The 9,313-nt window shown below is 48.5% G+C and overlaps 1 protein-coding gene across 6 annotated transcripts in view; it reads right to left on the reverse strand.

Annotated features, from left to right (window-relative positions):
• Positions 1–7,497, reverse strand: part of Boc (BOC cell adhesion associated, oncogene regulated) — a 76,564-nt gene extending 69,067 nt beyond the window's left edge. For 3 of the 6 annotated variants that reach the window (XM_052740787.1, XM_052740782.1, XM_052740784.1), the window contains exon 1: positions 7,034–7,497. The gene's annotated coding sequence lies outside the window, so the exon portion shown is untranslated. Of the gene's footprint in view, positions 1–2,690; positions 2,804–7,033 lie in introns of all 6 variants that reach the window. The other 3 variants (XM_052740788.1, XM_052740786.1, XM_052740783.1) reach the window with 2 other exon arrangements.
• Between the last annotated feature and the right edge of the window lie 1,816 nt (positions 7,498–9,313).

Here is a 9,313-nt window from a genome sequence, read left to right on the forward strand (position 1 = left end):
AAACACAAGGCTGCATTTGTGAAACCAGGGGAACAAAACGAACACCATACAATACCACCTTCAGACAAGCCTCTCAATTGTTTTCTCCCACATTCAAGACCTGAGTGGTGTGTCTGTGACAAGGGGATTGGCCGCCCATGTAAAGCCCACCTATAGAAGGCCACCTTGTTGTTCCCCTCTGGGGAGGAGAGCTAAGCTCCCCCAACCCCTTTCTTTTATTGTCAAGGACCACCCACTGGAACTAGCTGGCAAGTTGCCACAGTCCAGCAGGGTGAGAGTCAGCCTGCTGTCCCAGCCTCTGTGTCTGCAACAGAAGCCTATAGAAGAAAAATCACCTGACTGGGTTGTCACCTGGCCTGACAGGGCCTTACAGATGGCAGGCCACCAGGAGTCTCAAGGTCTGAAGGATAGGTTGCAGACCTGCCTAGGTGGTGGTGATACCCTGGAATGTAACTCCGAGCGGTAAGACAGCAAATGAGTATCCAAGAATCCTTGACCGCTACAAAACATCCTTTCATAATGACAGAGGTGAACGGCCGTGAACAGCCATGACTTTACGTGGTTGCATTTGCAAAAGGGGGCGCTGTGCTAACTGACATGTTAACACATTGCCCTCCCTTGAGTGCAGCTATGGAAAAGGGAAGCTGCTCCTCTAACTGCTGGAAGATGACAGTCACTTCAGAAAGAGCATCACGTGGGAGAGGTGATTTGTGAGATAATTAAGGGCAGCCTCTGCTTTCATGGAAAACCAATAAACCCAGAACCCCCCAATTTTCCTCTCCAATTAACTGTGACCCATACCTAATAAACCTGCTGGGATTAAAATGTTAGGTAAGCACAGACTAGTAAAAGGCACTTGGCTTAGACTAATCTGGAAAAATATTGGCAGAGCCAGGGAAAGTGGTGGTGGGGCTTTCTTCAGGACTCCATCTCTAGCCTTTTCTGCGTGGGGTCTTCCAGAGGCCAGCCATTTTCAACCATCTTTACCTCCCATCCTGTGTGATGTCCATCTCTTGGGAGCCCAGGAGGTTTGGGGGCAACTGTGAAACTCAGTGACTTGGTTGCCCCTACAATACATCTCCCCTTACCTGCTACTCTGAGACAGACTTCAAAGTCATCTAAACCTACTGTAGACATTTATATATCCAGAGATATGCAAAAGAACAAATGCAAGCATTGAGCAAAATGCTAAATTCAAGCACGTTTCCTGAACATTCTCTCTCTCTCTCTCTCTCTCTCTCTCTCTCTCTCTCTCTCTCTATCTCTATCTCTATCTCTATCTCTCTCTATCTCTCCAGAGTGTCTCTATGTAGACTAGGCTGGCCTCAAACTCACAGCAATCCTCCTGTCTCTGCTTCCTTAGTGCTGGGATTAAAGGTGTTCACCACCATATCAGGCGTTTCTCTAATTCTCAAGAGAAATCTGATGGAGTTGAGAGAGGAACAAAATCATCTACTCATCCCTTCCCCCCTGAAAAATATTCAGTGACTGATCTTAGAAACATGTCCGAGAACCAGACTCAAGAGATTCTGCTTTCAATTCAGAAACTCTTAAAAGAAAACGCAAAGAGAAATACTTTGACTTCAGTATCTCACATCTCCAGCATGCTTAATCACCCACAGAGGAAAAAAAATGAATTTTCAGAAAGAAACTAGGGAACAGCTCACACAGGCAGATGCAAAAGAACATTCTGGACTGCTGGACTGCTGGCTCAGTCTTTGGCTTTGACTCAGTCTGAGCTTTTGTCTCCCCTGGTTCAAGAAGTACTTCTTAGCTGATGCATTAACATTGGGATTGCTCTGCATTTCCCTTCCGGCCAGCAACGGACTGCTGGATGCTATGGACTCTCCCAGCAAACATTAGAAAAGGACTCATGAAGAAAGCTGGCAAAGCTCATGCCATGATGCCAGGGGCATAGCATGTGTGCAGTAAAAGGCAATGAAAGGATGGAGGCTCCAGCCTGGCCACACTTCCTCACCCTCCTCTTGCCTAACATCATTCAAACTCATTTGAGAAGAAGAATGTTCTTTTGCCACACTTCTCAGCGCTTGGCTTCTTTGGGGTCACTTTTCATCAGGACTAGTTACCCTGCACTCTCTGTTGCTTTCTCAACATGTTCTCTGGCAACTGGAATGAATTCACTGTGCATTTTTACTGCTATGATTTCTGCTTTCTGCCCAATAATCCTGTCCCAAACATCAAAGGCCTCCTTTGAAGATAAGGCCAAGTTCGTCATTAGGAAAAGAGAAGTTATTCCCTAGCTCTATTTGAGAAGACAGTAAGAAGCAGAATCCCTCCGGTTTTTGTGAGATAAACAATGCCTGGTACATCAGACCACAAGGCATTCACAGTGATACCACTGACAGAGACATAAACACTTGGCATTCCTCACCCAAACCTACACAGGACTTCTCCACAGCAAGCTCAGACTCCACATCTCTTGGTTAATGATCTGTCCCCAACATATCTGACAAGGTTGCCTTGGGAGAGGGGGCTCACACGGACACCACAAGCTTTGCCTACAAGAGCGTATGAGCTGCTAGGAACGACCTGAATTCTACCTTCCATCTGAAGCTGGACTCTTCCAGAACTAATGGATGAGAAACCTTGCCATCTCAGTGGTAACAGAACATGAGGAGACAGCTGACTCAGCAGGCTAGAGAGAGAAGACAATGAGCAGAAAACCTCACCTATGTCTTCTACGTCTTCCCTGCTACCCTCAGGTGGATGCTGACAAGACTTCATGGGCCATGGAGTCCACGAAGCCTGTTTCCAGACAGAAGCCAAAGAGAGCTGTTTCACCCTGCGAACAATGGGAATTGAGAGTGTTCTGAAGTCCTCGCTGTTTCTAAGTGCTATAAACCACAGCAATCCCTTATTAATCCATTTTATGGATAAGAAAAGAGAAGAAAAGCATTTTTTTCTAAGATCACAGGCCTCTTTCATTTCCCAGTTACCTACCTCCTTGCTAGAACTCATGAGCAATAAAGAACAATGATTATATTTTATAAAACCATTATCTTTGCATCCAGCAGTACTCGTTCATTAACATTCATAAAGTACTTCTTAAAAATATATAAGCAGGCCTCATACTTAATAAGAATGGGGCCCTGGATGGCAGAGTAGGAGACAAAGAATAAACTCATCAGAAATCAATGGTCAGCTATATGTGGTCAACCTAGAGCAGAAGGTATTAGTATCACAAAGTGGGATGGAGCGCGTATAAAAGGCTGAGAGATTTGAATTTTTTATAATTTATTTTATGTGCATTGGTGTGAAGGTGCCAGATTCCCTGGAACTGGAGTCACAGACAGCTGTGAGCTGCCATGTGGGTGCTGGGAACTGAATTTGGGTCCTCTGGAAGAACAGTCAGTATTCTTAGTCAAGGAGCCATTTTAAAGCTGAGTGGCAAAGTGGGTAAGGGACTGTTCCACGGGGTGAATAATACGGTGGGTCGTGGTGAGGGGGTGACAGGTGGGCAGTGGGAATTGTCAAGTATGGTCGTAGTGGGACTGAAGAGGGGGATGTCAACATAAACGAAAGAAAGAGCAAGGGAGATGGGGCCAGCGTGAAGAAGGAGGCTAACGGCGAGGATGCAGGACAGATGAGGGCAGCAGCTGGAGGAGACAGGGTGCCTGGAATCTCAGGGCCGGTGCTGGAAATGCCTGAGACCTCCTTAGAGCTTCTGCCTGAATCCCACCTCCCCACCCTAACCAACCCTGAGGGATCCAAAGAGCCAAAATTCTTCCCTAGGAAAGCTTTTGCAAGCATGGATTTCGAGATTCAAACCAAACATGCTCTACCAGCTCACCTACTCCAAATATTTGATTCAAGCTCACCAATTATAAAAATATTACATGTTAGGGCCCCATAGGAGAGCATAGTTAGGATGTGATTTATTCCATCAACACTTGTTCATTTATCTGTGTATTCCTTCAACAGCAATGTGATAGGATAGATGCACTTTCTGTGAGTCTTTGGTCAATTTATAAAGATACTTCAGAGATGTCTGGTGACAACAGTCAACACTTGTATCACAGCTGCAAAAAGTACATAGGCACAAATGAAAATCGAGAAGTTGGTTATAGGATGGGATTATGGGTAATTATCAAAACATTTTTTGTGAGTAGTAGTAGTAGTAGTAGTAGCTGTTTATATAATCAATAAAAACCAAGGGGAATTTACTCTTTGATGAAGAAAACTGACTCTCCTGGGAGAAGGAAGTTCCTATCCTGGTGTCTGAAGCATCATAAATACTTGGTGGGTGCAGAAGTGACAAGGAATTACATGTGTTAAAGTCAATGTGTTTTTCAAAATGGAAGCCCTATCACTCTTTTCTCTCGCTCTTCCATTTCCATTCCCCTCCCCCAAAACAAGGGAGCTTAGAGTATGGAGGAAAGAAAGCCAACTCCCAATGTATAATGACATCTTTTGAAGCCCAATTAACTCTTTCTTATTCGGAGACCAGAAAATACTAGACAGTAATTACCTAGTGCAGTTGGGTCTTCAGCTGTTGTTGGAAAGACCGAGACAAAACCCCAGTCATTAAGCCTATCAGTGACTGCTGAAATTTGAACCCAGACCCCCCAGGGCCCTTGGAATACTATGATCCTCAGGCTCACTTCTTGCCCTCTTTTCTTAAACCCCAGGAGCCCGTGAGGAAGTCAACAGAATTACTTCATGAATAATCTCCCATTCATGTCAGGCCATGGAAACCACAGAGAGGCCTCTGAAGAGAGCAGGGATCTCATGCCACTGGGGGGAAAAAAAACACTTCAAAGACAGTAAAATCTCTGGACCATTTGGAGGATGGAAAGGGACATAAATTACACCCTTTATCTTGAATTGGCCAACCAGCTAGCAGCTAAGCAGGTTCCTCTCATGGTTTTCCCCTAGACTCTTCCTCCCCAGCTGTGGTCGAAGAACTTGCCCATCCTGGACTCTGTCAACATCCACTTCCAACTGCCCATGATTTGGCCTCTTCCTCGGAGTGAAAGTCTCTTGCAGTGCTGTGCTTCTGAGATATCATAAAAGTGGGTCAAAGGGGCAGTGTCTGAGATCTCAGTCCCTGGATTTCACAGGTATAGACAGCCTCTAACCAATTCCTGAAGGGACAAATCCTCAGTCTCTACAAGGGCTGGCAGTGTCAGCCAGAGGCACAGGGAGAGAACTATAAGTTCTCCCCCCCCCCCCCCCCCCCCCCCCCCCCCCCCCCGTCTTTGCATAAACTCTCTCCAAAAACTCATCTAGCTGGGAAATCATAACTTCACTGCTGTTTCCCACCTCAACTCTGTCCCGCTGACCCCAGAGTGCTTCCAGATTACCATGGGAACCTTCTGGGTCTCAATTATGAGACCATTAAAAAGGGCCAATTATAAGACCTCAGAGTGCTCCTGGGAAACCTGTTACACACCTCAAAATGGCCAACCCCTCGCCTCAGAGTCTCTTTAAAAAAGTTCAAGAAACAGGCCATCACGTTGGTCCAACAGGATCTTTTTAATGTTTTCCACACTATTCTTTAAAAAAAAAAAATGGGGACAGACTTATTGGCTAAACCAAAGATATGCAAAATAGAAAGAAAGAAAAGAAAATCCTCCGGACTCTGGGCTACTTGCTTAGAATTAGCACCCAGTGGTAGAATAAATCAGAAGTGTTTACATATTCAAGAATTTTAAAGCTACATTCATTAAAGGTCCGTGCTTACAAAATTCTGTACAACAAAGAGCTAGGTGATAAAAGTGTGCTCGCAACACGGGCCAGAAACAACATTCTTGTCACTTCATCCAGTAAGAGGTAACTCCAGTTCAAAAGCTTATGGGAAGGGAGCTGGCAGGGAAGGGCAAGGAAAGCCCAGAACACCTCACCACACCCAGAAAGTGCCTGTTTGGGATTGCTGTTATGTGATTTGCGTATTCTTAGACGTAAGTGCCACATCTCTATAGGGGCACAACGCTTGTTTCAAGGGCCCGGGCCTGGGTCATCGCCACACGTCAACAAAACCACATCCAAGGCTCCTTTAAGCCCCCCAGGTCTGCCTGCCTCCCACCACAGACAGGCCCTTCCAAACCCAGCAGTCACTCCCCCACCTTATCATAGTTAACAGAAACAAAATCCCCAGAACACAAGCCCAGTGGGATACTACACAGACACACACACACACACACACACACACACACACACACACACACACATACACACTCACACACACACTCACACCCATCTTGCTGATCCTTCAGGCCCACAAACACCTCTGGGTGCCAATTCAGTATCTCCCATCCACCGTCCAGCCAAGGGGATTCTTTGGGGGCAGTTTAGCTTTGGGTCTCCTTCGGTCCCTTATTTAGGATTTTTCCTTTCAAAACGCCGGTGGTAACTTTTCTCCCAAAGAGGCAAATGGGTGTCGAGTGTGGGCTTGTTCCCACCGCCTGGCTGGGCAGCCAGGGCGCAGTGTCAGCCCGAATGCGGGGTAAGTTTGGGAAGATGTCTGCGCCCTCCTACTACCGGAGCAGCTTCCGGGAACCGCGGGAGCAAAAGCACCCAGACCCGGCTAGAGAAGGAGGCGCGGCGGCCCTGAGCCGGGCAGCGGATGCACGAGCAGTGGCGGCCCCCGGGAACTTCGTGCAGCGTCAGGCCCTGACACTAGCCGGAGCCAGTTGAGCGCTCGGAGCCCCAAAGCCCGAGCCCAGCTCAGCGATCGGAGCTCAAACCCGAGCCCAGCTCAGCGCTGGAGCCCCAGCCCCGGCATCCAAACCCCATCTGAGCCCTAGCAGAACACTCCGAGTCCCAACTGAGCCCCAAGCCCGAATCCCAGTCAGACTCTAGGAGCCCCGATCCGGGCCCTAGCCCAGCGCTGGGAGCCCCAGTGGGAGCCGCAGCCCAGCGCTTGGAGCCCGCGCCGGGCAGCACCACTCGCAGGAGCTGTCGGCATCGCGGGGCGGGCGGCCGTCTCCCACACGCCTCCTATCCCCAAACCAACAAATAAACACAACTTTTTTTTTATGAAAAGAAAACAAACTTCAGTGACATGACTCACCTCTCCTGCAGCCGGAGCCTGGGAAGAGGGGGCCGGGGCTCCGGGTCCCGCGTGGTGGCGCGGAGAGGGCCACACGGCCCCCCGCGCAGCACCGACACACTCGCACAGCGCGGTGACACAGGGGGACACACACCACGGGAGAGTGGCCCCAGCCGGAGCAACAAAGGAGCCCGAGACCCAGAAGTTGCCCGGCCGAGAAAGAAGGGCTCGGGTGGCCACGGCAAGGACGAGGTGCGAGAGTGTGTGAGCGCGGCCGGCCGGAGCTGACACCAGCGAAACCCGGCTCAGGGTCCCCGCTGCAGGAAGCGGGAGCCTTGGTGGCAGCAGCCGCAGCAAGAGGACAAGGCAGGAGACGCCGCGCCCAGCGCACCCAGTCCCTCCATATGGAAGACGCTTTTTTGGATGACTGAACTTGCAAACAATTCCTTCTTTTGCTTCTCCTGCCTAGGAGCCTCCCATTACCGCTTGAGGAGGGGAGGGGAGCCGAGGAGGCGGGGAGGAGGGGGAGGAGCGAAAGGGAGCATAGAAAAAGTCTTGGAAAGGAAACCGGGGGGAAAACACACACACACAGTCCCCCCAAACTCCAGGACAGTTTCCCCCTGAGCGCCTACTTTCTTTGCTCCCCGTTAGACTCACTCAGTCCTTCCAACTCCGTGCCCTTGCCCACACCAAAAGTGCTTTCTCCCACTCGCGGGGCGCCCTCCACTCTGCTTAGCTTCACCTTGGACCCTTCCTCTGGTCCTCACTACCCTTCCTCTGGCCAATATATCCTCCCTCAGTCCTTTTCTGGCACCCATCTCTCAATGTCTCTTTCATTCTGAAAAAAAAACAAAAAAACAAAACAAAACTACCAGATAAATCAGTAAAAACAAAATCACAATTAATAAAAGCAGGGTAACCTCCCCCCGCCCCCCCCTTCAAAAAAAGTGGGGCGGGACAATTAGGGGGGAAAAAAAGACGATACGAAAACTCATCTCGGCAAAGCCATAGGCAGCCTTCCCGGACTCACTCGGTTGGCTGGGAAGGGTTTACCAGGTCCTTGGGTTGACCTCCATTCATCATCCTAGGAAATGGGGGGGGGGGGGGGCGCGGTTCACGGAGTGAGCTCGTTACCTCTGTGTTTGTTGGACAGAAAGCGTCCACAACAGTAATTCTCAAACCCTTTGTAGCGGAACTTCTTAGGACAAATTGTTACAACCCAGATATGGATGGGCTCCACCTCCAGTTTCTGATTCAGTAGGTCTGCGCTAGGTAAGAATTACTCTGATTTTCAGGCGATCTGAGACTGCTGGTTCCTCGGGTCCATTTTAAAAATCTCTTTTGCACAAGTCCAGTGCTGAGCTGAGTGGGCGATACCGAACTAAGAGTCCTTTTCTAAGGATTAAGAGTTTCTTATGCTCCAGGCTTCTGGGAGTTAAGCCATTTGTCAAAGCCACGTTCCAAGGTGGAGAGGAGGCGGCCCTTGGAGAGGGTCTGTTAGGGAAGAGTAGGGTGAACAGAGGTGCTGTCTTCCTTGAATGACAGAACAGTGGCTTTGGGACTCAGTCACTGCGTGACAGAAAAAGTCACTTAAATTTTTTAGGCCATGATTTTGTTTTCTGTTCTCATCAGTTAAAAAAAAAAAAAACAACTTTCTGCTCAGCACATGATTCTAATTGAATCAGGAGGAGGGAGGAAGAGTCCACATTTTACACTCCTCTTTCCTCCTGTGTTTGTTAATTAAAGGAGAAGCCAGTTTCTACATTGATTTATCTGGACTTCTGGCTTAATCTACATGCCTAGATTGTTGGGCATATTCCCCGTGGCAAAATGGATCAAGTGGATGAAATGTTTTTAATAAGACAGTGAAAAGGCTCTGAAATCCTTCTTTGAGCCTCCCACCTGCAACCCCTCCCCCCCACACACATACATGCACACTCTTTTAATTTTCATCTGTTCTCCAAGACCTGTTTCTTCCCCTGTTCGAAGATGATGTTAGCATCTGCCGTTTCACTGTCCTTCTGTGGTGCAGTGAGGCCAGCAAGGCCCGAGAACCACTGGGGGAACAGAACTCGGTAATTCCCAAAGGAAATGAAGGGATCCGCTGACAGACAGTCTTCTACTCTTGTGCAAACACCACCTTTCCCTAGGGTAATTGTCTGCTTTATTTAATTTTTTAAGGTTTTTAATTTAATTTTCTTATGTGTTTGGGTGTTTTGCCTGTATGTCTATCTGTATACCACATGCATACCTGGTATCTGTGGAGGACAGAAGAGGGCGCTGGATCTCCATAGACAGTTG

This window comes from Peromyscus californicus, unplaced genomic scaffold (genome assembly GCF_007827085.1).
Source record: "Peromyscus californicus insignis strain IS unplaced genomic scaffold, ASM782708v3 Scaffold_16__1_contigs__length_79575227, whole genome shotgun sequence".
Classification (NCBI taxonomy): Eukaryota; Metazoa; Chordata; class Mammalia; order Rodentia; family Cricetidae; genus Peromyscus; species Peromyscus californicus.